Source organism: Pholcus phalangioides, unplaced genomic scaffold, assembly GCF_987345545.1.
Source record: "Pholcus phalangioides strain wild (caught in Gottingen) unplaced genomic scaffold, Ppha-v1.0 ptg000007l_1, whole genome shotgun sequence".
Taxonomy (NCBI): domain Eukaryota; kingdom Metazoa; phylum Arthropoda; class Arachnida; order Araneae; family Pholcidae; genus Pholcus; species Pholcus phalangioides.
Window position 1 is genome coordinate 31,725,480 of NW_028301600.1, and position 21,192 is coordinate 31,746,671.

Here is a 21,192-nt window from a genome sequence, read left to right on the forward strand (position 1 = left end):
CGATTGAATTTAGATCCGGGTATCTTGCCGGCCGATCGATGCGTTGAATATCTTCACTCTCCAACAGCTCTGTGACAGCCACTGTACGATGAGGTGCAGCGTTGCGGTTCATGAAGAGGAACTGAGGACCCATAGCACCTCTAAAAAGACGAATGTGAGGAGAACCTAAGTACAATAGCGAGTACCAGTGACTGAACAACCTTGGAAGACGTACGAGTACCAAGCATGATACCTCAACAAACGAGAACTCCGCAACCCCCAAACTGGTCCCTTTCTATGATGTTGGAGAAGTTATTGTGTAGAAATAAATTACCTTTGGGGTGAGACAATATACTTGGGAAAAAACGTCATTTAACCCAAAATAAGAAGAGAACAGCTAGACGCGTTTCGGAACTGTTATGAAGTTCCTTCTTGAGTAGCCAAGAAAAACTGAAGGCAAATACTCCATCAGCGGGAGTTACTCGCTTATTTATTGCGTGTTCCCCGCTTTCTCCAGATGTGTATACGTCCAGAATCGTTAGTTAGACTAAATCTGTCTGCTTACATCCGTAAAGAGTACTCGACTTCAATTTTTGCACACCAGTGTATCACAAAGATACTAACCATACTTTCGAATTGTAATTACTCAATCCCAAATGAGAAAAAGAATCCTTAATTGATCATCACACTAAGTAGGAATGAATCTCAATTAGCAGAGAATTTAACAGAACACACAAACTTTGAAAATGAACTCTCCGAAATATTTTTGAAACAAAATCCCACTTTTCTGGCTTTTATCATTTTGCTGGCACATTTCTTTTTAAACTAAAAGAATTTTAAGGATATTTTATAACGCGTATGCTGATATATATACCCACGTCATACACGTATGAGAGAAACCATTCATCGCTCTCCATTTTTCCCCCACTATATCAGCATGCGAATTTTTCCCGTCATATAAAATACTGAATTTTTCAAAACACTTTCCTTAACAATTGCCTATAATAGATGAAAACGCGTACATTGCACTAACGTACACATCGCTAGAAAATTTGAATGTTTAAGATATGTTTGTTTTTTTTTCTTTCACGCGAATAGCGTATAATTTTTTAATCTTTAAATACACTTACGGCTATATATATGCAAATATACAATTCAAATCTCTTTGTTTTACTATTTTCTAAAAAAACAACAAATACGAGGAGAATACGACGAATTTCAGACAGTTCCTATACTTTTGAAATTTTAAAAACTAACAGAGGGACAGAAAAATTTACAAATTTCATTACAAATTCATATTTGGTTGTTTGAACGACGTTATGAATTAATTAAAGTAAGATCTAGCATATATTGTGAATAGCATTGATTCGTGAGGTAAAATATTGCGTGTGTATATGAGTACGAAATTGTAAAAATATGTTACGTAAATGTGATAAATCGGTCATTATGTATAACAACCGAGGAGAATTATACACCGGTTATTATACATACTTACCAATCGTCTCGATAAGTTTGATAAATTCATCACTTTTACCGGCGAATATGCATAATACCCAAGCGTCGTTGGTAAATTTGATAAATACAGGAAACAGTATCACTTTAACCGGCGATTATGCATAATAACCGAGTGTCGTTGGTAAATTTTTATAAATACTTAGTTATCGCCTTTATCTGTGATTATGCATAATACCCTAATGTAATCGGTGAATTTGATAAATATGAAAAATATTCCAAATGAGTTTAGCATATGTGATGAATATAGTCGGACCCCGATATAATGATAACAAATTTTACGATTGTGCCCCGTTATAATGATACAATGCGTGTATGAATTATCATGCATAGCATATCATATAGTACGATTTACATGTTTACCAACGACGCGACGCTTGGGTATTATGCACAATCGCTGGCAAAAGTGTGATTAATTTAGGAAAATTTATCAAATTTACAAACGACGCTTGGGTACTATGCATAATCGCCAGTAAAAGTGATTAATTTAGGGAAATTTATCACTTGCCAAAAAATAAACTTACCAAAATGCTTTGTACATATGCATAATAACCGGTTACTATGTAAAATAATCGCATTTATCACATTTACCGTAACAAATATACATAATACGGAATTTAAAAAAATGCATATTATACGAGATTGCATAGCAATAGAAGTTCTTTGGTAAACTGTTCGGTAGTGATACGTTTCCCCATTTTATGCTTGTTATTTCCAACCCTAGAAATATGGAGAGAGATACCGTTTCTACTTCAAAAGAAGTGGAGATATTTTTGTGACAGCACCTATGCAACGAAAATGGAATTTTCCCGAATATAAAGGAACCTATTTTCCTGGCAGAAAAGTGTATAACACTCGAAACGGCAAGAGAGATTCTTTTTATTTTATTTTTCTTGAAAATGAAATAATATCTGATCCACTGATTTTCATACAAGATGAAATTGAAATATATCGGTTTTGAAGTTCTGTATTGTATACAGAAAATAAGGGTTGTTTTTCCCACTTGACTAAACACAATTCCAAAAGTAAGGAAACCCTCCAAGAGCTCCATCCTTGCGATTTCCATCGCGAATGACGCCGCCTACACAACCTGCCAATACCATTCATTCATATTTCTTCAGGCATTAAATTAATTTTCCACCTATCAAAAGGGAAGGATACAGTACTGAAATCAACTCGAAGAACAAAATTAAGCAATACGAAGGTCTTCGTGATAAGCACGTGTGATGTATAGATGATATATATATACAGGGTGATTATAATTAAAGTTCCCGTACTATGAGTAGTTTTTCTCAAAAACTGCTTATCCGAATACAGCCGATTTTTTTAGGATATCTTAATAAGGCCATGAGAGGGAGATTTATGAAATAAATAAAAAAAATTGCTCAATTTTCGACCACCAGGTGAAAAAAAGTGAAGCTATTTTATTGTATTTTACATTTTGCCATGGTCCATACAGCATATATACCAAGTTTCAATGGAAAACCGTATACCAGAACGGGTGCTATATAGGTCTGAGTAGTTTCAGTATACTGACACTAATCCGACCGTAAGTATTACGATGTAGCGCCCGTAAAGGAAAATTCAACAAAACGCGCCACATTTTCACCTGGTGCTCGAAAACTGAACTTTTGAAATTTATTTTATAAATCTCTCTCACATGGTCTCATTAAGGTATATTAAGAATTTGTGTGTGGCTGCATTTTGGGATAATCAGTTTTTGCAAAAAACTACTCCGAGTACGGAAACTTTAATTATAATTACCCTGTATTTTTCGTAAATATATTCATAACTTTTATATGAAAGGAATTATCATTTTAATCAATTTCGTCGCAAAAAAATACAGGGTGAGCTAAATTTCCATAGCACATTTCAAAAATTACTGTGTTTTGCAGCATTAGTTGCATGTCGTAAAAATCAGGGAACGTCAGCTTTTGAATGGTGGAGTCTCGCCCATTCCTGGCATGCCGAGGTGAGGTTCAAAACATCAATATCAATTTACATCGAATATACTGAATAAATAAGCGAATAAAATAGAATTTCGTGGTAGCAAAAGTGTTTTGTCTAGGAATTTGATAATGAAAATTGAGAATTTATTTATGGCTCTATTCTAATTATAGTTACACCTAATACGAAATACAGATACTCTTTCTGCACGTTTTTTTGAGTGTTTATTCACAGATTGAAGAAATATATTACAATATAGTATTTTGCTGTGAAAATTCTTTAATTTTTCCCTCTGCTTATTCCATTCGATGATCAAGGAAATCTATGATCAAGGAATACAAAAATGCTTCACAACCTTCTTACGTTTCCGCTCAAGTCATATAATCCAGGCGAATGAATGTAATTATTATCCAAACATTTTTAATATACATTAAGATTTACGGTAGCAAAAGCTAATATGAAGCTAGAACTATCTGAATGAATATAGTTGGTAAAACAGAAATTATCCAAAATCCATAAAGCAGATGATGTTTAAATCGGAAAAATCAATCGATCTCTTAGAATCCAGATATTTAAGAATTTTAAGGAATTTGTGGCTTGAATTTTCCGTCATGCCGGCTAATTGGAGGAATATGGTTATATAAAATCAATCCATTGATGTATAAGAGTGCTGTCTGAAATGCCTATCATGATCGAGAAAACTTTTAGTTGGAAAAGTACAAAAAGTTGTCTAAAATTTTACGAACAGATGGTAGGTACTGTACTGTTTGTATTTTATTAATATTATAAACAACTATTGCGTAAATCATGCTAGTAAGCAAGACTCTTCTGCGATATATGCAAGCAAATGCGTGGAATAGAACAGAACTTGACAAATCGAGAAAACATTTACGCTCCAGTCCAGCCAGATTTCAGAAAAGCCAAGCATTTTTTTTCAGACAAAATTATCCTTTTTTGATTTTCCTGTCTTGTAGTGACCCTTTTACAAATTAATAGACACGCAGACAAAAATTTTGAAAATTTTGTATTGTCATTAGGCTAATTTAACAATCAAACACAAAACGTTTTAGTCATCATAGCGACTTTTCAGGGTTTTTCAAACCCTGGACTACAATCTTGTGTCATTTAGATGCGACTCGACTCCCAAATAGTTCGTAAACTCGAAAGGGGTATTTGTTATATGAAACAACGAGTTCCAAATTTTAATACGCACAGATAGTTTGTGATAACTATTTATTGCTGTCGGTTGCATCTTTTATGACACGGCACAATACTAAGCTCGAAATTTTGAAGTAATTTTGAATTTTAACCCTTCAACAACGCAAATAATATATGAGATATTCTTCTTAATCTGAGCATGCCGAAAACCCATTTCTCTTTTTTTCAGCAACAGTTTATAATTTATTAGTTTTTCTTTTGCGATGATAGACAAGCACTCAAACGTTACATAGATAGAATAGAATCGAAAAAAATGAGGAATACTGTACAATCATACCTATCAGAGAATATGGAAATAACGAAAAGAACAGAAAAATAGAACATATATTTGAACGCCATCTATACATCATTTCAATAATGCGTCTCAGAAAGCAATTCAAATCATTAGGGTTGAGCAAGCCACGAAGGCCATCATCTAAAAACGATAGAAGCAGTTTAAAGGTTAAAAAAAAAATTATCGATCACTGCAACCGTTTTAATGAGAACCACACTCTTGTACTCTTGTTGGTTGATTTAGTATTTATTTTCAAAAATATAGACTTTTATCCCACCCTGTACACATTCTTTTCATTCGCCGTTGTCTAGAGGTAAAAATTCAAGTAAGCAGAAGCAAATGACTTGCCATGCAACTCACATTTCTAAGTTTAAAATTCATTTCATTTTCTTAACTGCGGGAACTCTTGAAATTTTCAAGAATCGGAGCATCATTTTACTTCTTAATATTATACTACCGTAGAAAGAGACTATAAACATGCTAATACGATTAATATGCATTAACTTTTATTTCTATGTGTAAATATAAAGCGAGAAGTAATTAGTTGCCTTGTATAAGAATATCATAACTTAATACCTCTCAAAAAATACAGAAATGAAACTTTTCTCCAACGTAAAAGTTTCGTTATTAAATTTATATGCAGCACGCGAAAAGATGGGAAAAAAAAGTTTTTAATTTACATGAAGAGAAAATTTAATTTTGCATCTAACATATTTTTATAACACTAATTAAAAAGTTTTTTTGATGTGTGATAACGTTATTCAAATTATCCCATTTCATTTAGAACTGAATTATGTTTTCTTAGCTTAAGTTTTGAGGCACAGATGACAGTAAAAAAATAAGAATATTCTCCTTAAATAAAAAAACAGCGAGAAAATCGTACGCGATATTTTTTTCGACACGCAAGACGAAAAATTCTCTTTAATTGGAAAATGAAATAAAAATCTATAATAACCTTTAATGCGGATTAGAACCATTTGACAAAAATCACATTTCTGTTCTGATTGGATCACAATTTATACAAAATATATATACTAATTTTTTAATATTTATCTTCAACAAGAAGAAAAACTTTCATCACGGATATTTAATCATCATAATTTTTTTCTTAAATAATATAATATGATATCCGATTTCAAAAAAAAACTACTAAGTAAATTTTGCAAGAAAAAACACACATATTTTACATCTTTTTCGATTTGTATTTTTTGTAACATTAGTATGGAAATTCATTCATGCAAATGAAGGTTAGCTGCTAAAAAAAAAACGATTGAAAACGATGATATCCAGAAATTGATTTTTTTTTAGTATTTTTTCGGCAAACTGGATAGAAAAAAAAACGGGAAGAGAAACGTAAAAGCCAATCAACTATTAATTCAATCGAGAACTCATCGTTTTCCCGATAAAACTTCAATCAATTCTCACAAAGCATTAAAAATAAATAAATAAAGTTAATACTTTATTATAAGAAGCTTTTCTACGTGACATTCCGGTACCATTCGCTAATGAAACACGAAAGTCAAAATGCTTTTATGCGACATATTCCCATAAGAGACGCGATGTTATAGAACGAGATATCTTCAACATTTTCTGTAATAATTTTTCGAGAGAAGACGGGAGAAAACAAAACGAAAAATAATTTTTACTCATCAGAACTTCCATTTAGTCCAAGCGAAGGTCTCGCGAAAGTAAGTTAATGTTATTTTTGTTGACTTCTTCGTTAATGTTACGCTGGGAGAGTGGCAATGAGTGATATACACATGAGTGCGTAGAGTATTTTCAAAAGTAACTTTCTCGAAATTCCATCGAATTACGACAACTTTTCCGACATTCAATTTACACGAGATAAAATGTGATAACATTCTTAGAATGCTTTGAGGAGAAGAGTGGATGTAAATAGTTTCGACGTACGTAGTGTATATTTAATCGAAAAAATTCGAAAAATTGGGATAATTAATACGTGACAACGCCGATTCTCACCAAACATGTTGCGAATTTATTGTCGACGAAATCACCAAATATTGCTTACAAATAACCCTTGGTGAGAAATAGTGCTACAGTAATAAATAAAATTAATAATTTTACTAATTACTAATTCTACTAAAACATATTTCACGATAAAAAATTGAAACGTGACAAATACGTGAGATGAATGTTTAAAGTCATATACATTATGGCACAATTTATATATTGTGCAAATTACCTTCATCCTCGATTCTAGTAAAGATTGGAATTTAAAGTAAGCTTCGCTGAAAAAAAGGGGACATTTTTATAGGGAAATAGAAAAAGCAAAACACGAGAATGTTTCGTATACTGGTCATGTCAATGGTAAGTCGGAGCGTCAAACCTGTAATAAATATTTTTTTCCACGTTATAGGTATAAACAGAACGACAGACGAATATTCCCTGAATATGATCATCTCTAAGCTTGGGAATTTCTTGAGAAAACATCATTGAAACGGAAATAAACGCAACGAAAATTTTTTTTGTTATAACCGAGGTAGTTCCTTTTCATCGACTTGTTAAGCACAAAGGCTCATTAACATTACTCTCTACATGCGAATCCAACTGTACACCCAATTATTGACATTATAGCTGAGATATCGTTGCGACAGAGTTCGTATTAACCGAGTTTGACTATATACCGCAGTTTGAAAAAAAACATCATAGTTATCGTACCATAGAAAACAAATTTAAACAATAGATATCTGGATTTAAAGATTTCATTATACAAATAGGATCCTTTAAGTTCAGATCCATCAGATCCTGTGAGTTAAAATGGAAAATGTGACCACATGACGGTAACAGAGAAAGTATTTTCGGTACTGTATTCTTCACGTATCCCACAGGTAAAATTTCATGTCAATCATTCCAAGATTTCGGTGTTCGTTTTTACCTTAACCTCGTCCAATGAAATCACCCGCGCCAAATTGGATCTGATCAAAAGATTTATTGATGATAATCAACAGAGAACTGGGTCGATAAAGATACACTGATGAATGATAGATGAAGTTCCGGGAAATGGATGTTTTTCTAATTGCCAATAAATGCAACACAATGATGCCTTCAAATTTGCGGCGATGCCTGTCAACTGGCGTCACCTCTTCTGGAGGAAATAACATGTTAAGCTTCCGTTGACGAGTCACGCCAAAGGTTAAGAATGTCCACCAAGTCCCTCACAGAACATCTGTCACTTAATTTAGGTACGGGAAAAGTTATTTATGAAATTCGAAAGGCTTGTCATTTGCTCTATCTCATTGACTTAGTGACGTCGGAAGTGGAAAGTGGAAAGTTGATTAATGTGTTGATCATACAGGCATAAGGGGGTAATTGAAAATCTAGTTAAGTAAAATAATTCTTGTTAGATACGTAATATTATGGTGTTTGTCCGACGAGTCATTTAAAATGTACTCATCATGTATTCCCATACTTCCATATAGGTCAGAAACTCGAGAAAAATTTTATTAAGAAATTATTATTGGCAAATAAGAGTTAATTTCCAATATATGTAAGTATTTCTCAAATATTTCTATAAAATAACACGCATTTTAGTTCTTCAAGTAAAAGCAACGTTTTTCTTTCTTTTATAACATGACAGCAACGTATTTTTCCTAAAAAAAATGGATGAAACCCTTTTACCAAAGAGTGATCAGTAGATTCTTCCCATTATGTGGGAGATAACTTGAGCTTACCCTATGATTCAACAATGGGATCCATCTTTTACGCTATTCTAGTTTCTATTACTATTTTCACCTCAAATTCTTAGACCTAAAATCGCCGAGAAAATGATAGAGGGATTTACAGTTTCACGAGTTTGAGTAACTTTGGCGATCGATGCGTTCAATCAGAATTGTTTGTTTCCTTCTTTGCCTTTTACTTGAGGAAAACCGAGTTCCCTAAGAAAACGAGTCTCCTCATGAAAAGCTTTAGGTTGGCTAATAACAAAGAAAGAGTTTGCTCTTCAATATATATAGTCGGAGGATCAGTTACGCAAAATTCAGTCAACCTGAAGATCCTATTACGCTTTCGATTTCATAAGAGAGTCTCAACTTCCCTCCAAGAAGTTTTAGTAGCCTTATAAATAATAAGAACTATTCATTTACTTACACCTTCGGTTTGACGTATGTCCCTAACTCAATCCTTTGACTTCCAGTCTATTCACACGTAAAATTTTAAAAAAGACTGCCGCAAATGAGATTTTTCTCTTACGAAAACTCGTAAATGAAATACCATTTTTTTTTTCTATTTAACTTCGTTTGTCTAAGAAATGACGCAAGAAAAGGATTTTTTTTCAATTTTAAATCCCTAACAAATATGAAAATAGGAAATCTATCAGTTATATGATTAGATTATAGATTCAAAATAACGAATACCTTAAGATAATGAGCTTTGGTCATAACACGGGGAGAATCTCTTACATCTTTCATTTCAGTAGAAAATTTTTATTTTAAAATTTTTGTTTCATTGGATAGTTGTATTTCATTCAGTTGTACAGCAGAAGGGAAAGAAAATTAAAATAAATGCAAACTGGATTTTATTTCTCCTCTATTGTATATTTTTGATAACATCTGTGGCTGGGTTAAAGAAGATAAAAATATTTCACAAAAAAACCCCCGTGAAAATATGTGACACGAATATTTTCCGTTTTCTTTTTACACGGTGTGTCTGGTTCACAAGCCTGTATCACATTTTCTGCGAAGGTATACAATATAAAAACGCCGCTTACTGAACGATGCAATAGTCACATAAATTGCCATGAAAACTATAAAAAAAGAGGGCAATATTTGTTATTAAATGCGTCGGTGAGCGAGTGTTTTATACACCAAAAAATAATAAAAAAAAACAGGATCTGGTGATACGGAAGACATAAAACTAAGCGCAAACTTGCACAGATTGCCTAAAAAACCATAACCGTAGTGGAAGGTAAAGTTTTGTACAAAAGTACGTACTTTGCTGTGTGTGTGTGCGCGCGCGCTTATTTTATATATTTAAACCATTTTCTTGAAAAAAAAAAATGCGGAAATTTTATTTTGAAGTCTCGTTATGTTCAGGAGACAAGTAGAAAGACATGTGGATAAATTGCATGTCATGTTTTGTGGAAGTTTCTCTACTTGCTGTTTATAACTTGATTTTTTTTTTCTAACAAAAACCACATGTAATGTACACGTTTACCTCAAAATGATACAAACATGGCACTATATAAAGAAAAGCTTCAAAATTAGCAAAAAAAAAGCTTCAGATAGTGAGGTATAGAGTTTTCGAATTAAAATATTGACATTTATCTCTCTCTCTCTCGCAAATGCTATGAACTAATTTCTTTTTTATTTATAATGTTTACCGACGCTCATTTTAAATAATTTTTTTCATTTAGATTATAATGGTGCCCAACAATCATATAGTTCCAAGAAATATAGAGCAAAATGTTTGATGTTCATCACTGCACTTATTATACTTAGACTCAATTTATAGTGATACTATTACATTAACTACGAAGGACACTCACAAACATCGTGCATTCTGGCAAACACATTGAGTTCCAAGACCACTATCACAACTAATAGGATTATTAATTTTAGTCCGTCTCGGCACGCTCACTGTGTCCAACACAGTAATATGAACCACGGACATGGCATTATGCAGCGGCAAACCGGGAACCCAAAGATATGAGCGAAGCACCTATGCATAATTAGTCTCCGGCGACTCCGTGATTGGTTCTATTATCAACGGAACAATGTCCTTCGTGCAACAGAATATCACTTCAGTGCTAAATGACGCACATGCCATCATTACCACGTGCCTGCGAACCAATTAACACTTATCATTTTCATCTTTACCTTCACCAATTCAAACTACATAGCGACTTCTTCATGATCGATGACTACCCGGAAAACTCACTACCTACTTTGAACTCATAAAAGAGGCTTAGTACAGTCAGTGAAAAGAGCATTTCGTGGGACGTTTTAGGAGCCATTTTTCTCGGTTTCTTCAAATACCAAATTTTACATAAGCATGAGTATTTTCTTTAAAATGAACACGTTTTATCACGATTAAACCGGAAATTGAGTCATGAAAGTTCCGTAATCATACAGAAACTTGATGGAATTTTTAAAGAAAATAACGATATCTCAATGGCCCGATTTGGCGCTAGTAAGACAATCAATGGCACTTAACTATTGTTTTTGGAAATTCTTCCTTTTTGTGTCATTTTATAGCTAATACGATGGTATACCGAGCGGAAAGTTACAGACCTATCTTTATTGAACCTAAGCATTCTACGAAAACTTCCTAACTATTAAAGTACGTAATAATAACACTTGATAGTAAATTTATGAGACTTATTCTGCAAAACTGTTAAGGACATAATTCAAAATTAAAATAGCAATATAGGAATCCAAGTATTATTCTCATCGAAATAAATGTAATTCAAGAAACTAATTAATTAACATTTAATCAGCATCGCAAGGATGATTCAGTGTTCCATTCAAAAATTATTAAATACCAATAACTAATATGCCATACAAATACAGATTTCTTCTCATTTTCAAGCATATACAAATAGCTCAAAATTATTCACCGGCATTTCCAAGTCTTTTTGAATGTTCAACCACGGATGCATGATCATATAGTCCGACCCATTTATTAAAGATAACCATAACTTTATCAGATAAACATTCAGAAAAAAAATTAATCTCTTATGGGTGAACAAGCACAATTTTCCGTTCACAAGGAATTCGTCGCTGAATGAACTAATTTCATTTCCAGTCAAAATAAATATAATCATTTCAATTCAAATGCTTATATTAAATTACTAGAAACAGTTAATTCATATTCAATACAATTACATTTACAGCCATTAGATTTTTTCGACTTGTAATTGGATCAGTTAATCTAATAAATTTACAAATAATAATTATTTACATTAAAAGTTTGTACCATCTCGTTTTTTGATCTGCACTGTACATCGTGAATAAAAATAATAGAACACACTCCCTAAGTAAATTTATTAATGATGTAATGAATTATTTCTTTTGAGATGAGTAAATATTTATACGTGGAATCAAATTGAGATGGCTTTTCTCATATGTAAATGAAAACACAGAAATAAATCTAGTAAAATGTTGTTTGAAACTTCCTCTAGGATAAATTGTGTTCGTCCTCAGTGAATGAGAGACTCATGAAAATAACAAAGAATGAGATAAATGGAAACATAAATTCGTTGCGAAATGGTTTCCTTATTTAGTGGATGATCACCGAGACTATATAAAATACGGTATGATGTTACGAACTTGTTTGCTCACGTGGAATTTAATGCTAGTTCATGTCAGTTTGATGGATGATTATAAAAATCATTGGTAACAGTTACGTAGATTCGATGGTTCGTACGAAAATATAAACACTGGGTTTTAGATACACTTGAAAAATACATAATATCAAGAAGAAACTTCATCCTATGAGTAGTTTGGAAAAAAAAACCCAGTTATATTGTCGACACTGAATGTAATCATTTCTGTAACCGGTATATCCACGACCAGTATAATAATGTATGTCAGGTTTTTTGCTTCACGGTTGACGGGTAACGCAACTGTTAGCCAATTCCTTCGGTGAATAAACTTCTTCCGGAAATCATGTCAAATAAAGTAAAGAGAACATGCCAACACAAAATATGATTTATTTTGTTTGAACTGAATTGCACTGTCAAATTTAGAGCGTTCCTTGCTTTAAAACTTACTATACTTATCATGGGGGAAAAAAGCAAACAATTCAAAAATATCAATTGTTAAATTACGGTTTTTGATTTCGAGAAATTTATGTGGAATTACAGTGAACTTTTAACCACAATATCACTGCTGAAGAATCGTTGTAAACTTAAGAAATCGCTGGGATAAACATACGTTTATTATGAAGGAAAAACAGATATTTTCTGGATTTTATGCGGAGGTGAATTCGGAAAGAAAAGTCATCCGGTCTCCGCCGGGGCTCGAACCCAGGCCCTCTCGCATTCCGGGTAAGTATGCTACCATCTACACCACTGGAGACACGACCCTCTGCCTACCTTATTTCACGCACTGCGGCGTGAGGCGCTAAAGTAGAGGCATTACTAACCTCTCTTAACTTCTGTAAATGGCCCCCAGGTGGGACACGGTAGAGATAAACGGCTTTTTCTCATCCCAGTATATCAAGAAAACAGGTATTTTTTGGATTTTATACCGAGTTGAACTCGGAAAGAAACGTCATCGCGTCTGCACTGGGGCTCGAACATAGGCCCTTTTGCACTGACCAGCATGCTTGCCCGGAATTTAATCCTAAAAATATCTGTTTTCTTGCTATATTGGGCTGAGAAAAAGCAGTCTATCTCTATCTGTACGTTTATTATATTTTGAACAAAAGACCTTAAATTCATAAGACATTCACAATTATTGATTTCTTTATCTTACTTTGAAAATCCTTGAAAAAATTATCAAATAGTTATCACTCTCTCTCAATAGCTTTTACTGTAATAATTCAATAAATAATAAACTGTATAAATATACATAATCTATGTTATTCAACACATTTTTGAGTGCTTCCAAAATCAAACAAATTTAAAAATTCAGCAAAATGATAAAATGTGATTATCGTATCCCTTTTCTTATTAACAACTTAAGATTGTTAATGTAATTTCACAAAGTTATAAGTTGCAAAAAAGTTAGGTGGAAAAACAAAATTTTCTAATAACTAAAATTCTATAATAAAAACTCTAGAAAAATGGAACTTGGATTGGACGGTGAGGTGAAATCAGAAACTGCTTAAGAAAATCGATAATGTTCTGAAGAAACTGCTGAAACAGAAAATAAAAATAAGAAAGAAATATTTTCTTTTAAAAAAATTAAGAGGGGCTTGAAGCCTCCTATTTTAGTGATCCATCACCAGAATATTACGTTTCACTAAACCCTGAATCTTTTGTCCAAATTTTTTAAGTACTCAACACGATTTTTGATCCCTCTAACGGAATTTTTCTCTTGTTTCTATGAGATGTTTCTTTTATAAATATATATATATAAAGTTTAAGTAATAAAAGTTGAAGCGAGGAAATCCATCTGAGAACATGAACCCTATTTTGTGGATGACACACACTAGAGAAGCAACACCAATGTACCCGAAAATACATTAAATGTTATCTATGGTATAAAAAATTGGTCAAAAAACAAAATGGTATCAAGATATAAATAAAGTTTATGGTTGAAATAGGTCATTGTGTACTTCCTTTACAGCAACAGGTAACAAATGCCTGTCCTATAACATGGGTTGAAATTTTTCTAAGTTATTATATATTTTAGGCTAAAATATGAAACAATGATAGTTAAAAAAGTTGATTAAATATGAAATTAAAAAAGTTATATAGCGTGATTGCATTATTTAATGTGTGAAATTTTGCAGTTTTGTGACTAAAATATACACTTTAAAAACATTATTTTGGCAACACTTTTTTTTGAAAAAAAGTTTACTATTTCTATGATTCAGCATTTTTGAGTTTTCCGAGTTTTCTATTTATCTGTTTATTTGAGTTCTGCTTTCATCAATTACAACACAATGAATCGAATTGTCTATTAAACATATGTCATGAATCATATTACATTCGTAAATTCATTTGAGAAAAACAAAGTTTCTGTGCTCAGTAATTTATAGATATCGATGTTTCGAATAAAACAAAATATTCTCACCATGTTCGCCTATGTTGTTTGAATACACCCTGTTGAGGCCCTCATCTTTGAAGCAGCGTACTTGGATTTAATGCAAATACTAGATGTTCTCCTCTTCATTTCACTTGAACAACTGGAAAAGCAGTTTTGCTGACAGTTTCCCACGTGGAAGTTGGCGACGTTAAGTTCACGCCAAGATGGCGTTGAACAAAGTTCTTCTAGTTTTTGTGGCTAAATTGGCGGCATTTCGGATTTGCGAGCGAACTCTTTCGGATGCTTCTCAACAATAATCATTGTTCGGGTCACGAGGACCTTGACTCTTCACACAGACATCGAACTCGTTTATAGAAAAAACATACTACACATATATACATATAAAAATAAATTATATTCAACCTGTGAGTATAGCTTCACACGCAACATGAGAATAAAAGGTAGAACATTTTTTCGCAATAATTGGAAACTGGCACAAACCGATGGGAATTTCTTCACCTTTTCGACGAAAATTTCCACCCGCTAGAAATCAAATAAATATGTTAATAAGTTTTCGCTTTGAAATTGAGCCAAGTATATATTTGCTCCACAGATAAACTAATTCTTCATAACTTAAATCAAGTAAAGTTCACAAAAAAAGTGAACGTCCTTGTGAGGGAGAAGAAAATATTTTAAAATAAGAGGTTGTCACGTGTGTGTGTGTGTGTGTGAATTATTGACAGTAGCACGTGAAAATTCGTCTTAATAAAACTCTATTCTATTGAACTTCAAAGGTACATATAATTAAGAAAAACCGGCTGAAATATCAATAGAGATCTATTTTTAAATCTTCATTATTTGTTTCTAACACAGTAATTGTGCTTCGAAAATTAATCGCCAGTAAAATTGGTATCTTCATCCTTTAATAATGACTCGTAGCTGCAAAAAAAGACTAGGTGAAACTTGAAACCTATTTATTAGGATTCGTAGTTTTTATGGTAGCTCAAAAATACTTTTTTTTTCTGTAGCGCTAATTTAGACACTAGAAAACTAAATTGTATTTCTTTGTATTTGGGAGCTGGTTTCCATTACCGTCACCACATATAAATGAAATTTTCCGAATTTAATTTAATTTAATTAATCGAGAATTCCGATCTTGGAAAGATGGTGTACTTCCTCTCTGTCACATTTTTATCATTTATTTCATATAATGATAATATGGTATGGATGTAGACTCACATGGCATCCATAATACAAAACCGTTTCTTTGTGGTTCCATAAAACTGAGGAGTGTGATAAAGCGAAGTTATTTTATAAAAATTGCATATACTAAATAATCTTATGTATTAGAAGAGAAAATCTAGATAGATTTAAGCATGGGCGGAGATACGGGGGGGGGCGTGCGGGGGCATTGCCCCCCCCCAGCATCAAAGGTGGAGTCGACTGATCTAATGTATATATGTATATGTGAACTGACATCATCATCATCGTGCCCCTCCAGCAATAATGACCTTGCCCCCCCCCCCTCAGACTTCCAAGTCTATCTCCACCTATGGATTTCAGTAATAAAATAATATGTAATAAAAAAATAAAGAAATAAATTCCTTGCTGATTCATCCAGTATTGGTTTCAAGATGTTTTAACTTATGATTGTTTCAAGAGTAGGAAAGTTATAGTTCTTTCTCAATAAATCATATTTTGTCGAGCTGTCTCTCTATTTTGTCGAATAATCTATTTTTTTTTCTAAAACATGGGAAGTTTCTGTATAGTTGAAAAGTCTAGGAAAGTTTGATTGAAAAGTCTAGAAATATACTTATGTAGTTTTTTAAGACTTTTTCATAGGCTAAAATACAATAAAAAGCTGGCCAAAATCATTCGTCCTCCAACCATAAAGAGAAAGCGATTCATAGTTTATGAAATAAAATAATTTTTTTTAGATAAATGTTGCTCTGTTATATAGCTTTTTTACACTGAGAAAAAGCAAAGCCCACGTAAATGATATAAAAATGATCCACATAATTTTAATTCAATCTAAAGAAATTGCTTCTGACAAAGTGCGTATTGTTCAGAAGAAACAAGAACTTCAGAATACGGCTTAAGTTCATTATGGAGATCAAAGTAGATTGAATCGAAACATAGCTATAAGAACCCATTTAATCATAGAGAATGGATCAGTTGATCCTGATGTTATGGAGTAAATAGAAACCTTTTGACGTAATGAGTCAGCAAAATAAATTCTTGAAGAGGATATACGCAGAGAAAGAATTGGAAAATTGCTTGGGTACTTTGACTAAATTCATAGCTTCCTAATGGAATATCGTATAGAATAACCATAAACGAATTAAGCATTTTATGAATGTGTTTCTTCTTTCGGTCAAACTTTAAGAAACACTAAAAAAAAAGTCAATGACAGAAGTAGAAAAATGAGATTATTTTTGAGTTTCTTCACAGAATACATAGTCTCCAAGAATCCTTACATCACCATCTTTTATACTTGCTGAAACTAAACACGGATGTTTAAATACTTACTATGCATTTATTCAAAGAAATCGTAGTCAAAGGATATGAGATATTTCACGTCAAGTCCACAACATCCTATTTCCTATTTCGTATGTCCCGTACCTACAAACTTTAACCTGAACAATATTTTTTTTTCGTATCCATATCCTCATATCTTAACGTTCACCATAAAGAAAAATATATTTATCAAATCTACGGAGTTAACCCTTTCAAAAATAAAACAACCTGAATCTACGATCCCAGCAAGACCCATGAATATAATGCTACATATCGCCGAAAAATCCAAGTATATCATGATCCCGCATATTTTACCTTATGTTATCTTAACACAAAGCATCGTAGAAAAAAAATATTGAAGAAAATCGAGTTTGTTCTACCCATTTTTCTTTTTAAATTTGGTTAGTTTAAATTTGTTTTGTTCGTTTCAAATGCGCATTTCGTATCAAACTTCTTGTAGAATAAAGTTTCTTTTTGCGGGGATCTACTTTTTTAGATATATATATATTTTCCGTTCTTTTCCCTTTTCTTTAAAAGTATTTTTCTAGAATTATTTCAAGCTTCCCTGTGAAGTAGCATTTCGTATTTCGTTCTAAGCCCTTCTAAAAGTTTACGTCTTGGAGAGAAAGTCTTTCAAATGGATACTCACGCAAAAGCAGAGAAAAAAAAAATACAGTAAAATAATATATAAAAAAAATAAACAAATAAATAAAACCGTAAAGAGGTAAGGAAAATGTTTGCCTTTTCCTTCTTTTTAAAATGAGATTCAAAGTATATCAACGAGAACAGAAATAGCAAAATAAGAGAGCAAGAGATACCGAAGAAAAGAAACAAAACGCTAAGTTTCTGTTTTCCAAAGAGGAAACAACGTATTTTTTGTTCGATTCGAGCGTTTCCTATTTGAGCCTTTTCATACTCTTTAGGTAAATCGTATCCACCTCGAAAACTTAATCGGTAAATCCGTAAAGAAACATGCAAATTCCCATCCATTTAATTAAACTACAAGTATTTTATGATCAGTTTAAAACAAGATTTCTCTCGATAGTGCATGAAACTGTTTTTCCCAATCAACAGTACTTACGAATACCCAAATTAAATTTAATCTTAATTAAGATCGGAAATGATACCACGGAATTTATATTTTTTGTCTTTGTTAATGAATAAATCATAACGTGATTTTAATTATTTATTTCTCGCAATTTTTATAATTTTACTAATTAAATTTGTTTGAGTTATAAGTCTTGGAATTTTTTTATAACGATATGAAATTTACTTTTTTTCTGTTTTCATATGCTCTAGTGAATACTTTCGTTAATTTAATCCTATTAATTAATTGTTTTTACTCGATGGTTTTATTATTTATTTGTTTTTTCGATGGTTATTTTTAATGAACATAATTATATTTGAATATTGTGATAATTTTCCTCAAATTTATTAAAAATTCTTCTGGTAAAACGGTGTATTAGTATGCGTGAATTTTAGTGAAGATTAATTTTGATGTATTGTATTCACGCGGTATTTTTTTTGTCTTGTGATAATATATATGAGTATGTTGAATTCCGTGCAGTTTTCGTACTTGGACAGAATAAAAAAATTATATTAGGTTGAAAGGAAACTTTCATGTTATATATAACATGGGGGAAAAAGAACCGTATATTGAAATTTCCATGTTTTCTACAAAGCTTGTCGTAGAAGAAGCTAGCGTGTGCGAAAAGTCTAACTTTTGATGGCGTGACCAGATTTTTGCAGGGGGTCAATTATTCGAGATTTTTTTTTATTGCTGCTTTCTTTAGTCTACTTCTAAGTCACGGAATTTGGTAAGTAATATTCCCCCCCTTGGTGTCCATGCACGTAGGAAATGGATTTAGCTAGAAATGTTGAAGCACGTAATTCTGTGAATAATGAATATACAAGAAAACGTGTGTGAAACCATTTCTTTACATGAAATTTTCAGAGAAAAGGCATTTCAAAAATTTCATGTGATAAAAAAAAAACAAAGTCCCCTCTCCGTATTTTCCAGCATGCATTCGTTATTTATAGTATTAGGCGTTCTTAAGTAAAACGACTTTATACTTCATTAAGAATAGTCAAACGAAATATGTAATAATAATCGAAGGAAAGTTTGTTGTTTTTCTCACTGTATCAGCAGTACAGTGATTCTTCAGCCAATGAATTCCTCAGCTTACGAATTTTTTTTAGAAAACAGCTGCATCGTGAGCTGAATTTTAGTGCCAATCATCATCAGAGAATTACTTTCACTCAAACCGGATAAATTCATGTCCACTTCAGAATTTTTTTTCAAATGTACCACCAGTTCTCTTAATGAAAATTTTTAAACAATTCCATGCTAAATGCAAGACTTAGAATCAAATTGAATAGTCTGAATATTCTGAGAGCTTATCTTCTCCATATGCGTGTTCGAGATACAGAAATGAGCTGATCACAAAAAAAAAAATGGATAGGGACACCTTCTAATTCGACTGGGTTGTGTCAACACTTTCTTTAAGTAGGCTAAAGCTGGTGTTGCTTGTGTACATAGTGTAAAATAAAAAGATCTTCAGTATCTCATCTTTCCGTAAATGCTTATTTATCCGATTTTGAAGTTGTTCATTTTAGCCCTTCGGCCAGTTTTTGTCTTTTTTTGTAGCGCTCCTAGGTGCTTTAATACAAATACAAAAGCCAAAATAGACAAAATGCCCAGCGAGTTGGCTGAAAAAAGATACCCATAAGAATATGGATGTCAAATATATCTTAACTATGTCAAAAATAAAGAAACCCAGTAAGAGCAATAGAAAACAATTACAGTAACCCAATAAAGAACAATAAAAAAACCAATAATTTTTATGAAATATAATACACTGCCCACATGGTTGTCTTTTCTAAGTATAGACAGCTTCTCGATTTACCCCAATATGTTTATCGTATTTCTTTTTAAACGTATCAATTGTATTAGAATTCGAAGGTAAGCTATTCCATTTATTCACAACCCTATTAGGGAAAAGTTCACTGTGACACCACAAGCTGGAGTTGACCCTTACTAAACGATACGAATGCCCCCTTGACGAAGCAGTCGATTGACGGTGTATTAATAAGTCATGGTCCATTCTATCCATCCCGTTGAAAATTTTAAACACTTCAATCATATCCCTCTGACACCGGCGTTCTTCCGATGTGAACATATTCAACAACTCAAATCTCTCTCTCTCTCTCTCCCGTGTGCCATCAAGAGCACGCGTGGCTGTCTCTTCTCAGCACCTCCGCAACCACAAGTCTACGTTCCTCTGTAAGTATGGTCTCCAAAACGTTACGACATACTCCAATCCAGGAAAACTTATCTTTAAATTTTAGACAGTGTGCCTGGAATGAACTAAACGATTTCCCATAGAAACTTATGGGAAATTGCGTTTCGGCTAACGAACGTGATTCCGTAACGCATTATCTTTGTTAGCCGAGATATCACTGTATATGGGTCAAACCAAAACGTTTGAAAAAATATTTGTTTCATTCATTCGATGTACGTCATATCTATCAGAAAAGACAACAGCAGCTATAAAAGAACCGGTGTAGCAAGTCGACAGCCCGTATTTTATTTAACTAATTTCCTGTTCTTTTAAAGGAAGTTTACTCCTCCCATCCTATTTTATAAAGACTCAATGTAAGATTCCATGGAGACTACTGATACAAACGTGGCCGTTGAACACATTTGAAGATTCGATGTCAGTTGATAATTCAAAAATTAACTCTCGAAGCACTCATACCAAATTATCAAGAATATTCATGTGCTCTCCGAACAATTGTCATCAAAGAATGCATGATCTAACATACTCCCAAACGCGTTAGCGGATTTCGAAACGGCCGCTCCACAAACGTTAAAACGGCATTCCTGTTGAAATTCATCGGGAGAAAAAGAACACCATGCATGCAAATGTAACCTGAGGAAGAAGAAGAAACCATATGCAAATCTGTGTCACAGTGAATAAAAGGTGCGGATTCCAGCCCTGTGAAGTAATTCCAGCGTGCAACAGTTCTAAAAGTTGCAACGTACGAGATAATTGCGCACTCTGCTTTTCAGTATTACCAGTATTACTAAAG

The 21,192-nt window shown here is 32.7% G+C and overlaps 1 protein-coding gene across 1 annotated transcript in view; it reads right to left on the bottom strand.

Moving 5' to 3' along the window:
* The window catches only part of LOC149085184 (zinc transporter ZIP3-like), an 81,463-nt gene extending 66,691 nt beyond the window's left edge, over positions 1-14,772 (bottom strand). Inside the window, exon 1 of the mRNA XM_089233041.1 lies at positions 14,632-14,772. The gene's annotated coding sequence lies outside the window, so the exon portion shown is untranslated. The remainder of the gene's footprint in view (positions 1-14,631) is intronic.
* Between the last annotated feature and the right edge of the window lie 6,420 nt (positions 14,773-21,192).